Below are 12203 nucleotides of genomic sequence, written 5' to 3'. Positions count from 1 at the left end.
TTGAATGTCTTATTTCATTTGATCCTCATGTCACCCCTGGGGGATGGAGGGTCCAGGCAGACCTTCATTTCACTAACACTCACTCTGTGGCTCCAAGAAAAATGCTGACCTGCCCAAGGCGATCAGTATAAGAAGCGTAAGCTTGTCCTTTTTGACCAGTGCTTTTGCTTCTCTTTCCCCTGGGCCCCCGCTTATCCCAGCCTGGCCAGCTCTAGTGTAGACTCTGGGAGGCACCCCAAGACCTTCACCAAATAAGTAAAGCTTCATTTGCTCTTTCTACCCACAGACACACTGGCTTATCTCCCCTCTGAGGGCTTTCTCTTCCCTCAATTCCCAGGAATTACTCTGGATCTCTCCTGCCTCACAAGATCCTGACAAATGGCCCAGGAAAAACTGCATCTGAAGTGTGAGACTTTCTTGTGTGTTTGCGCCTTAAGACCCTTAAAGATACTTCCTGTGACAATGAACAGAACCTGGTTGTCCCAGGAGACAAAAGAAAGGTCCTCCTGATGCAGATAAAGCGGCCGCTTCCCAACTGAGGAGTCCTAGCTAGGTTGGTGGCAGTCCTTAGATGCATGAACCTGTTTTCTCTATTTCGTCCCTGCACCAGCCTATTTCCTCCTCTTTTGTCCATGCACCTTCCTCTTTCCCTTCCTTCCAAGTCCATCTTTTATTTCTCCTCAAAAACATCCCTCTTTGCTTTTACCCATTTTAGCTCTTTCTTCTCTTCTGTTCCTCATATTCCTTGGGATCCTTAATATTTGTTCAGTACCTACTGTATGCCAGATGCTATGCTAGGAGCTTTACAAATATTGTCTTACTTAATCCTCATAGTAGCCTGTGAGGTAAATATAATCATCTCCAATTTATAAAAGAAAGATGAAGGCGCCAAGAGATTACATAACTCACACAAGGTCACATGACTGTGTTAGTGGAAATTGGGTTTAGATCTGGGTTTGGCTGGCTTCCACATCCATACACAGCCCTGCCTCTCATTTCTTCATCTTTCTCCCTTTCACTTTCCTTTTTTCTTTTTTTCTGCTCATATCTTTTTCTTACTTTACAAGTCTCTTTGGCCTCCTTTGCTTTTATCTGACTACCACAGTATCTAAATCTGCGCAAGTCACTTTATCTTTCTGAATCACTTAACCTCTCTGAGCCTCAGACTCCTCGTTTGTCAAATAGGAATAATCACAGCATCTTCCTGCTGAGAGCAGTTGGGAGGATGGAGCCAGACTATGGATAAATTGCTGTACAAAGTTGCTTGTTACAGTGACAGCTTTTTTCTGCTCTTCTTTCATCTGCTCCTTTTACCTCCACTTTACCGCTTTCTCCCTCTTTTATCATCCTCTCACACACACAGGAGGTGGGTCTTTTTCCTCCTCCCTCTTTCTCCCTAATATCTCATTGTCCACAGAGAGGGCTGAAGCCCCCAGGCACAAACAGGGCTCCTCTTCCCCAGACCATCCCAGCCTGAAGGCACTCACAATTACACTAGCTCACCTCTGGTGACAGCCTCTTCTGGGGCCCACTTCCTGACCTGAGAAAGGCAAGGTGTAGAAGTGCCTGCTAATTGAGGACGAGATAAAGAAGGAAGTGGCCGCTGGCTTGTTATCCACAGGCTGTTGAAACTCAGCTGGCTTTAGAGACTCTTCAGCATGTAGCCTGTCCTTAATGAATATCATAAAAATTGACTTTCTGACCTTTGACCGGTCTGTTACAAATGATACTGTTTAGGGACGCAGGCAGTGTATGTTGCTTGCCTAGGAAAGGCGAAAATAGGTAAAGAAGTAAGTAGGCTTAAATAATCAATTTGGATGAAGATGGGGACACAGGTCAAGGCCAGGGGCACTGATCCCTTCTGAGGAATTGGCACCGAGGGGAAGACATGCTCACTGCACAAGAGGGCAGTGGGTAAGAAACCCAGGAGTCAGAAAGCCTGGGTTTGAACAGTCTCTGTCAGCTACCAGCTGTGTGACCTCAGGCAAGTTGCCTAATTTCTCCCAGCCTCTGTTTCTTCATCTGTGGAATAGGTAAATATGACCTACCTCATAGAGTGGGAATAAGGTTTAAATGCACAAAAGTATGTGAAGTGATTGGCATGTGAAATCCATGGCATTTCTCTTTCTCTTATCTTCCTAGCCCATCGAGTCCCAGCTTCCCTGCCCCTCCATCATTCACCAGCGCCTTTGGAGGAAAGCCTCTTTTTTCTTCATCATTCAAGGCTGATCGACAAACCAGGTCTTTACTGAACATTGACTTTGTGCCATGTCTTGCACTGAGTGCCAGGGACAAAAGAAGACCAAATCTAATTAAGGAGAAAAGATACACCAGAGTGTCAGTCCCTCACGTATGCATAGTCCTTAATGATTCACAAATACAAATTTAAAACAATTTTGTGATGGGAGTGGGGCAAGGCAAGGGTTATCATTTGTAATTTACAGATAGGAAAACTGAGGCTCAGGGACGGAGCATAAGCCAGGGCTCTTACTGCTTATGCCCCCTTGTCTCGCTCTCAGTTGGGACAGTGACAAACACATTATAACCCAGGTAGAGCAAACTAGAGGTTGTGCAGGAATGCAGCAGAGGGAGAGAACAGAAGGGGAGGAGATGGGAAATAAGCTTCCAAAAGTTAGTAGAGAGGGGAGACTTTAAGGCCAGAACTGAACAAAACTCTTCACCTAATGAATTTATGCTTTAAGCCTTAGCTTAGATATGGCTTCTTCATCCTCTGTGCTGCTTCTGCCATAGCACAGCTTACCCTGCACAATGGAAGTCCATCTGACAAGGCGCTCCCCAAGCAGGGATCATGTCATTTATCCAAGCTCCAGCACTAGCCAGAGGAGTAAGGGATTGCTGAGTGTTAACTGCATGAATGGACAGATGGATGAAGGGGACAGGAATGAGCATTGAGGGTGTAGCTAGGGGGCTGTGGATAGTGAAGGTCATGAGAACTCATCTCAGCAAGCAGGACAAATCCTGTGCTGGGCACTGGGGACACTGATGTGAATCAAATGCAGTTCCCACAGTTGAGGAGCTCCTAGTCTAGTGTGGAAGATAAACATATAGACAGTGTTGGAAAGGCAGGTAGTGAGGGGACTGTCAGGTGCACAGGAGGTACCTATCTAAGCCTGGGGCCCAAGGAAAGCTTCTTGGAAAAGCTGATTCCTAAGCATATATCAGCTACATAAAGCTATGTGGTGGTGGTGGGGCGGGGGGGCTTTCCTGGTAGTCCAGTGGTTAATAATCCTCCTGCCAATGCAGGGGACATGGGTTCTATCCCTGGTCTGGGAAGATTCCACATGCCTCAGAGCAGCTAAGCCCATGGGCCACAACTACTGAGCCAGCGTTCTAGAGCCTGTGCTCTGCAAAAAGAGAAGCCATGGCAATGAGAAGCCACGCACCAAAATGAAGAGCAGACCCAGTTCAGCAATGAAGACCCAGCACAGCCAAAAATAAAGAAAGAAATCTGTAAAAAAAAGACACATAGTATGAGTGTAAGTGTGAGCACACACACACATATAGAACACTAGGCCCAGGAAACAGCATAAACACATATAGGGAGGCAGAAAACAGCCTTTATTATCCCAGAATGCCCATAGCAGTTTATCATTAGAGCAGAAAGCTCAAATTGGTGAGATAAGAGGCCGTAAGTAACCAAACACAAAGAGTGTGTATGTCATGCCAAGGAGCTGTCACCACTGTCCTCTCAAAGGTGCCCAAGGTAGGAGACCTCTGATTCAAGTAAGCAGCACATCACCCTAGCCAGCTCATGGGTCTCTTTTGCTATCAGAACAACCTCAAATGCACCTCCGACCAATTACTGTCAGACTACTGGAAGGCTCTTCATTAGTAGGCCAAGATGGTAACCTTTTCCTCAGGTTCATTAGTGAGGAGTCTCAGGAGCTGAGAATCTGCAGAGCTCAGGAAGATGACAACCAATTAATCAGACTAGCCCCCAGTCCTTTCTTCCCTCTAATTGGCTTCAGAACAATGGAATTTCTGCTGTCTTTAACAGGGCCCAATTCTTAACTAAATCTGAGAAAATTCCCACCCCCAAAATGCTCCTGTTTACCCATCCTGTCCAATGGCAGCTGTCATAGCCCCACAGGCTCCACTGACTCTGGCCACATTGCCTGCTTCTGAATGTGACCTCAGAATTCTTTTCAGAAACTCACAATAAACTAAACTCACCTCTCCTCACTCTGACACTGCCCCAGAACATTACTCCCCTACTTTTACATTCAAATCCCTTCTCTAGCCGGCTCTGGTACCTCCTCATCTCTATCTTGTATTATATCAATCTGCAACTCAAGCCCCTCTAGTCACTGATGACTTTGGCAAGTGACTCGCTGTCTTCCTTTCCACCCAGGCATATACTCACTCTCAGGAACTTAGGCTTTCAGGTGCACAATCCACCCCAATACCCTGGCTGTTAATTTCTTAACCATCTCATTTCCAACAAAATTATCTTCCGTTTTGCTTATGCTATATCACTGTCCTTATAACTTGAGCTATTTTGAATTAGATTTGTGTGCTAAGTCATGTCCAAATCTTTGTGACCCCATGGACTGCAGCATGCCAGGTCTCCCCGTCTCTCACCATGTCCCAGTTTGCCCTAGTTCATGTCCATTGAATTGGTGATGCTGTGCAAACATCTCATCCTCTGCCGCCTTCTTCTCCTTTTGCCTTCAGTCCTTCCCAGCATCAGGGTCTTTTCCAATGAGTCAGTTCTTCGCATCAGCTGGCCAAAGTACTGGAGCTTCAGCTTCAGCATCAGTCCTTCCAATGAGTATTCAGGGTTGATTTCCTTTAGGATTGACTGACTTGATCTCCTTGGTGTCCAAAGGACTCTCAAGAGTCTTGTCCAGCACCACAATTTGAAAACATCAATTCTCAGCGTTCAGTCCAGCTCTCACATCCGTACGTGACTATTGGAAAGGCCATAGCTTTGACTATACAGACCTTTGTCAGCAAAGTGATGTCTTTGCTTTTCTATACACTGTTTAGGTTTGTCTAGATTTGTGTTACTAGAGCTCACAGAGGTCTAATTAATCCAATATCCAGCCTTCACCTTATTAGGTTAATACCCAAGATTCTGCATGGCTCAGCCTCTGCCCACTTCCTCAGCCTCATCTCCCTGACTCACACCATGCTCCAGAAACAACACTTTCTTATTTGGTGCTGTTACTCATGCTACTACTCTCTAGCTCTTACTCCTGATCCTCTTTTATTACTCACCTGCGGAATCCCTGATTCCAAAGAGCCTCTCCTTTCTCTTCCCACCCCATCTCCACCACTCAGAACTCAGGACATATAGTGTGTCTTTCCCCTAGACCCCCATGGCACCTGACATGATTGTTTCAGTCAGATTCCCTCAGGAAAATGCGAACTATTTTCAACATGTAAACAGAGGGAAACGGTTATATGGATGACAGAAGAATTAAGAGGCCAAATAGAATAGTGAAGAAACCCAGAGATTATCAACACTTGGGTGGGGGCAGATCTATTAATGGGACCAAAGAAAGTTAAAACCATGGGAGCAGGAGTCGGAGAAGAAGAGCAGCCCCTCCTGGAGGAGCCAACCAAAGGGTACGGGAGACACATGCAGGTTTTTCCCCTTTTCAACGTGCCGATTACTTGCCTGTGTCTCTCCTTGGCTAAACCGAGCCAGAAGCCGCTATCAAAGGAGCCTGGGAAACACAGCCTTTGGGCAGTTTCAAGAGAGAGAGACAGAGCAGGAGAAGGGTAAGGAACAACAGCAATCAAGCTAAGGAATGGCACAGGATGTTGAGCTTATCTCTCCACTATTTTGTTTCCCTGATCAATGAGCACCTTGAGGGCAGGGAACCTATCCACCTCTATGGCACCAGGGTCCATCATATGTTCAGTGATGGTGAGAGACTGTTCACTGTCCTCCCTGTAGAAGATTTTATATTCCCACCCACTGCCAAGTGGCTTGCAGTGCCTCCTTGTGGGTGGAATATATTTCCTTCATCCATCAACATCAGATTTCATCATGTAACTTGCTTTGGACAATGAATGTGGGTATTCCAAGTGCCAGTGGAAGCTTTGAATGTCTTTGTGTGGCTTGGGCCTCCCAGACTGGATCTCAGAGTTGCATGACATGGACAGAGTTGCAGCTGACTTGCAACTGGTGTATAATGTGAGTGGGAAATCAACTTTTATTATCTAAGCTCCTGACTTGGGTTGTTACCACATACCATTATGTTGTCGTAATCTAAAGAATTCACACCAACATTATGACTGAGGGTGGAAATACCAAGAGAAACTATGTCAAGCTTTTGCAAAAACACCACTGGGTGATGATACAATGGGAGCATTAGGATTTTGACTCTAAAGGCTAAGTTTTGAGTATTGGACCTGCCACCTATGACCTGTATGGCTTAGAAAAGTTACATAATCTTCAAGTTAAAAAAAAAAAAAAAGACATGGAGGTGTGGTACAGCTCATCGTGTGCAAGAAAACATAAGTGGTCAGCTTCTTCAGTGTAATGGAGTTGAATACGATGCTGCCTCCCAGTCTAGGAGTGAGGATAAGAGTCACAAGAGACTTGCTGTGAAAACACATTGTGAATCACAAGTCATTACACCAAAGTTAGTTGTTCTCAGTGTCAAGTAGGTCTTTCTCTGCAACCAGGCTGAGTGATGCAAGGTTTCAATTCATCCCAATCCAAAAAAACATTTATCAAGCACTCAAAAATAAAAGAGGCCATCTTGATGCATATAATATAAAGGTAGACAAAATAACATAATACACCCTGATCCATCCATCACTCAATACATATCAACATTTCCTCCAAAAAGGGGCCATGTACAAGGGTCTGTGGGCACTAAGTAATGAGTCTGGAAGTGTGTGAATTGAAATCATGGAATCAGAGGGATAAAGCTGAACAGATCTTCCCACTCAGCTAATCCAAATGCATTGTTTTTCAAAAGGGCAAATTGAGACCCAGAAACAGGAAATAAGATGCTCAAGGTCACACAGTAAACTAGTGGCAGAAGCAGGATAAAACCCTCAGTCTCCAAATGCGTAGGCGGGTACTTTTCCCTCCACACTTCACTACAGTGAGCATTTATATGTATGTTTCAAAACCACATTTCGAACAGATGTTGCAGTGGAAAAGAAAAAAAGAACGGGTTTTTCCTTTGCCTCTCCTGAGAACAAAGAAGATAAAAAAAAAAACAAAACAGAGAGCAGGCCTGAACATTCCTAGGTTTTTACTTTAACTGCTCCTAACTCTACAACACAAGAGAAGACTCTACACATGGACATCACCAGATGGTCAACACTAAAATCAAATTGACTATATTCTTTGCAGCCAAAGATGGAGAAGCTCTATACAGTCACCAAAAACAAGACCAGGAGCTGACTGTGGCTCAGATCATGAGCTCCTTATTGCCAAATTCAGACTTAAATTGAAGAAAGTAGGGAAAACCACTAGACCATTCAGGTATGACCTAAATCAAATCCCTTATGATTATACAGTGGAAGTGAGAAATAGATTTAAGGGACTAGATCTGATAGATAGAGTGCCTGATGAACTATGGATGGAGGTTCGTGACACTGTATAGGAGACAGGGAGCAAGACCATCCCCAAGAAAAAGAAATGCAAAAAAGCAAAATGGCTGTCTGAGGAGGCCTTACAAATAGCTGTGAAAAGAAGAGAAGCAAAAAGCAAAGGAGAAAACGAAAGATATACCCATTTGAATGCAGAGTTCCAAAGAATAGTAAGGAGAGATAAGAAAGCCTTCTTCAGCGATCAATGCAAAGAAATTGAGGAAAACAACAGAATGGGAAAGACTAGAGATCTCTTCAAGAAAATTAGAGATACCAAGGGAACATTTCATGCAGAGATAAGCTCGATAAAAGACAGAAATGGAATGGACCTAACAGAAGCAGAAGATATTAAGAAGAGGTGACAAGAATACACAGAAGAACTGTACAAAAAAGATCTTCATGACCCAGATAATCCCAGTGGTGTGATCACTCACCTAGAGCCAGATATCCTGGAACGTGAAGTCAAGTGGGCCTTAGAAAGCATCACTACGAACAAAGCTAGTGGAGGCGATGGAATTCCAGTTGAGCTATTTCAAACCCTAAAAGATGATGCTGTGAAAGAGCTGTACTCAATATGCCAGCAAATTTGGAAAACTCAGCAGTGGCCACAGGACTGGAAAAGGTCAGTTTTCATTCCAATCCCAAAGAAAGGCAAAGCCAAAGAATGCTCAAACTACCGCACAATTTGACTCATCTCACAAACTAGTAAAGTAATGCTCGAAATTCTCCAAGCCAGGCTTCAACAGTATGTGAACCGTGACCTTCCAGATGTTCAAGCAGGTTTTAGAAAAGGCAGAGGAGTCAGTGATCAAATTGCCAACATCCGCTGGATCATGGAAAAAGCAAGAGAGTTCCAGAAAAACATCTATTTCTGCTTTATTGACTATTCCAAAGCCTTTGACTGTGTGGATCACAACAAATTGTGGAAAATTCTGAAAGAGATGGGAATACCAGACCACCTGACCTGCCTCCTGAGAAATCTGTATGCAGGTCAAGAAGCAATAGTTAGAACCGGACATGGAACAACAGACTGGTTCCAAATAGGAAAAGGAGTATGTCAAGGCTGTGTATTGTCACCCTGCTTATTTAACTTCTATGTAGAGTCTATCATGAGAAACGGTGGGCTGGAGGAAGCACAAGTTGTAATCACGATTGCCAGGAGAAATATCAATAACCTCAGATATTCAGATGACACCACCCTTATGGCAGAAAGTGAAGAAGAACTAAAAAGCCTCTTGATGAAAGTAAAAGAAGAGTGAAAAAGTTGGCTTAAAGCTCAACATTCAGAAAACAAAGATCATGGCATCTGGTCCCATCACTTCATGGCAAATAGATGGGGAAACAGTGGAAACAGTGGCAGAGTTTATTTTGAGGGGTTCCAAAATCACTGAAGATGGTGACTGCAGCCATGAAATTAAAAGAAGCTTACTCCTTGGAAGGAAAGTTATGACCAACCTAGACAGCATATTAAAAAGCAGAGACATTACTTTGCCAACAAAGGTCCGTCTAGTAAGGCTATGGTTTTTCCAGTAGTCATGTATGGCTGAGAGTGTTGGACCATAAAGAAAGCTGAGCACCAAAGAACTGATGCTTTTGAACTGTGGTGCTGGAGAAGACTCTTGAGAGTCTCTTGGACTGTAAGGAGATCCAACCAGTCCATCCTAAAGGAAATCAGTCTGGAATATTCACTGGAAGGACTGATATTGAAGCTGAAACTCCAATACTTTGGCCTCCTGATGCGAAGAGCTGACTCATTTGAAAAGACCCTGATGCTGGGAAAGATTTAAGGTGGGAGGAGAAGGGGATGAGAGAGGATGAGATGGTTGGATGGCATCACCGACTCAATGGACATGATTTTGGGTAAACTCCGGGAGTTGGTGATGGACAGGGAGGCCTGGCACTGCAGTGCATGGGGTCACAGAGTTGGACTTGACTGAGTGACTGAACTGAACTTGAAACAATGCAAAAGGAAGAAATCAAGATCCTATGACTTTTGTTCCTTATTGCTGACTCTTGATTGTGAGCCCTTGCCTTATGTAAACCCCTTACTCCTCATGGAGGCGGCAGGGTTGGGGGGCATGGGGTGGAGCACAATTCTTGAGGCATGAGCCCACTTGTTCCCCTCTCAGCCCACTGAGAATAAAAGCCACCTTTCTATTTCCTCCAAACTCTGTATTTCTCATTCAGCTTTGGTGGGCAGAGAAAGCCAAGGTTTTGGCCAGCAACACACGTCCCTCCTTCTCTGGCAGGCAGAAGCACATTTCCCTTTTATTACATTGCTCGGGTCTAGTAGAGAGCTGCCCCTAGTAGAGAATCCACCATTCCCCAATGTTTCCATTGGGGAAACAATGGAAACAGTGAGAGACTTTATTTTGGGGGGCTCCAAAATCACAGCAGATGGTGACTGCAGCCATGGAATTAAAAGGTGCTTGCTCCTTGGAAGAAAAGTTTGACCAACCTAGACAGCATATTCAAAAGCAGAGACATTACTTTGCCAACAAATGTCCGTGTAGTCATGGCTATGGTTTTTCCAGTAGTCATGTATGGATGTGAGAGTTGGACTGTAAAGAAAGCTGAATGGTGAAGAATTGATGCTTTTGAACTGTGGTGTTGGGCAAGACTCTTGAGAGTCTCTTGGACAGCAAGGAGATCCAACCAGTCCATCCTAAAGGAAACCAGTCCTGAATATTCACTGGAAGGACTGATGCTGAAAGAAACTCCAATACTTTGACCATCTGATATGAAGAACTGACACATTTGAAAAGACCCTGATGCTGGGAAAGATTGAAGGTGGGAGGAGAAGGGGATGGACAACAGAGGATGAGATGGACATGTGTTTGAGTAGACTCCAGGAATTGGACAGGGAGGCCTAGCGTGCTCTACTCCATGGGGTTGCAAAGAGTTGGACACAACTGAGTGACTGAACTGAACTGACTGATGGTCCATCAGTAGAGAATCCACCTGCCAATGCAGGGGACACTAGTTTGAACCCAGGAAGATCCCACATGCCTTGGGGCAACTAAGCCCATTTTCCACAACTACTGAGCCAGTTCTCTAGAGCCTGCACTCCACTATAAGAGAAGCCACTGCAATTAGAAGCCCATACACAGCAACAAATGATTATTTACCCCCCCCATCCCCCCACCCCCCACGCCCAGTACAACTAGAGAAAGCTCACATGTAGCAAGAAGACCCAGCACAGTCAAAAATAATAAGTAAACCACATTAGGTCTGGTCTTGGTGTGGAACACTCCTCTCCCAATCCCCCCTGCTGCTGCTAAGTCGCTTCAGTTGTGTCCGACTCTGTGCAACCCCATAGACGAGAGCCCACCAGGCTCTGCCATCCCTGGGATTCTCCAGGCAAGAACAGTGGAGTGGGGTGCCATTTCCTTCTCCAATGCATGAAAGTGAAAAGTGAAAGTGAAGTTGCTCAGTCGTGTTTGACTCTTAGTGACCCCATGGACTGCAGCCTACCAGGCTCCTCCATCCATGGGATTTTCCAGGCAAGAGTACTGGAGTGGGGGCCATTGCCTTCTCCACCCAATCCCCCCAGCCCCTACCAACTCTTTGCCTAACTAATATTTTTCTGATCCTTTTGTTCTCAGCTTAAATGTTACTTTCTCAGAAGACTTTGACTCTCCAGTCTAAAATTAGGTCTCTCCTTTTCACTTTCTTTATCTCACTTGTGGTGGACTTACCTTACTTTTAGTGGAAGCCCATAGCTCAGTTGGTAAAGAATCCGCCTGCAATGCAGGAGACCCTGGTTTGATTCCTGGGTCGGAAAGATCCCCTGGAGAAGGGATAAGCTACCCACTCCAGTATTCTTGGGCTTCCCTTGTGGCTCAGCTGGTAAAGAATCCACCAACAGTGCGGGAGACCTAGGTTCAATCTCTGGGTTGGGGAGATCCCCTGGAGAAGGGAAAGGCTACCCACTCCAGTATTATGGCCTGGAGAATTCCAAGGACTATACAGTCCATGGGGTCGCAAAGAGTCGGACACGACTGAGCGACTTTTACTTCACTACCTTACTTTTATCTGTCCACCATTCCTTCTTTTATGGAACTGCTACTTTAAACAACAGTGGTGGGACTATAGGTTATAATACTTGCCTCCCCCAGCCACTGAAACAGGCATGTGACTCACAGGTATCCAATCATAGTCTTCCCTGAGATTGATATATGGTGGCTGGGAGCAAGAATCCTCTTTTGCAGAAGTAGGAGGATATAAATCTGGAGCTGCCATCATTTATCTTATTCCCCATTCAGAGTCTGGCTACAGAAAGAGGCTGAAGGGATATGCAAAGCTGAGAAATACAGACCCAGTTGAGTCCTGTGACTAGCGGACTTCCCAGCTACATAAGCTAATACATTCTTTTTAAAATTAAAGCTAGTTTGATTTGAGATTTTATCACTTGCCATAATGAGAGTCCTAAGTCACACAGAACATATCACAGTTTTAAACAGTGTTATTGAGATATAATTTGCATACCATACAATTTACCCATTTACAAATTTTTAATTATATATTTACTTGTATGATTATTTGTTTAATGTCTCTTTCCCGCATTAGTTCCACGATAGTAAGAATCACAACTAAGTGCCAAGATACAACCTGTCTCAGAG

At 44.6% G+C, this 12203-nt stretch overlaps 1 protein-coding gene across 1 annotated transcript in view; it reads right to left on the bottom strand.

Moving 5' to 3' along the window:
* RAB3B (RAB3B, member RAS oncogene family) overlaps positions 1 to 12203 on the bottom strand; it is a 71173-nt gene that overhangs the window by 4395 nt on the left and 54575 nt on the right. The gene's annotated exons all lie outside the window — the stretch shown is intronic.

Source organism: Oryx dammah, unplaced genomic scaffold (assembly GCF_014754425.2).
Source record: "Oryx dammah isolate SB20612 unplaced genomic scaffold, SCBI_Odam_1.1 HiC_scaffold_28, whole genome shotgun sequence".
In the NCBI taxonomy this organism is placed as follows: Eukaryota; Metazoa; Chordata; class Mammalia; order Artiodactyla; family Bovidae; genus Oryx; species Oryx dammah.
This window is presented reverse-complemented; position numbering and strand designations above follow the sequence as displayed.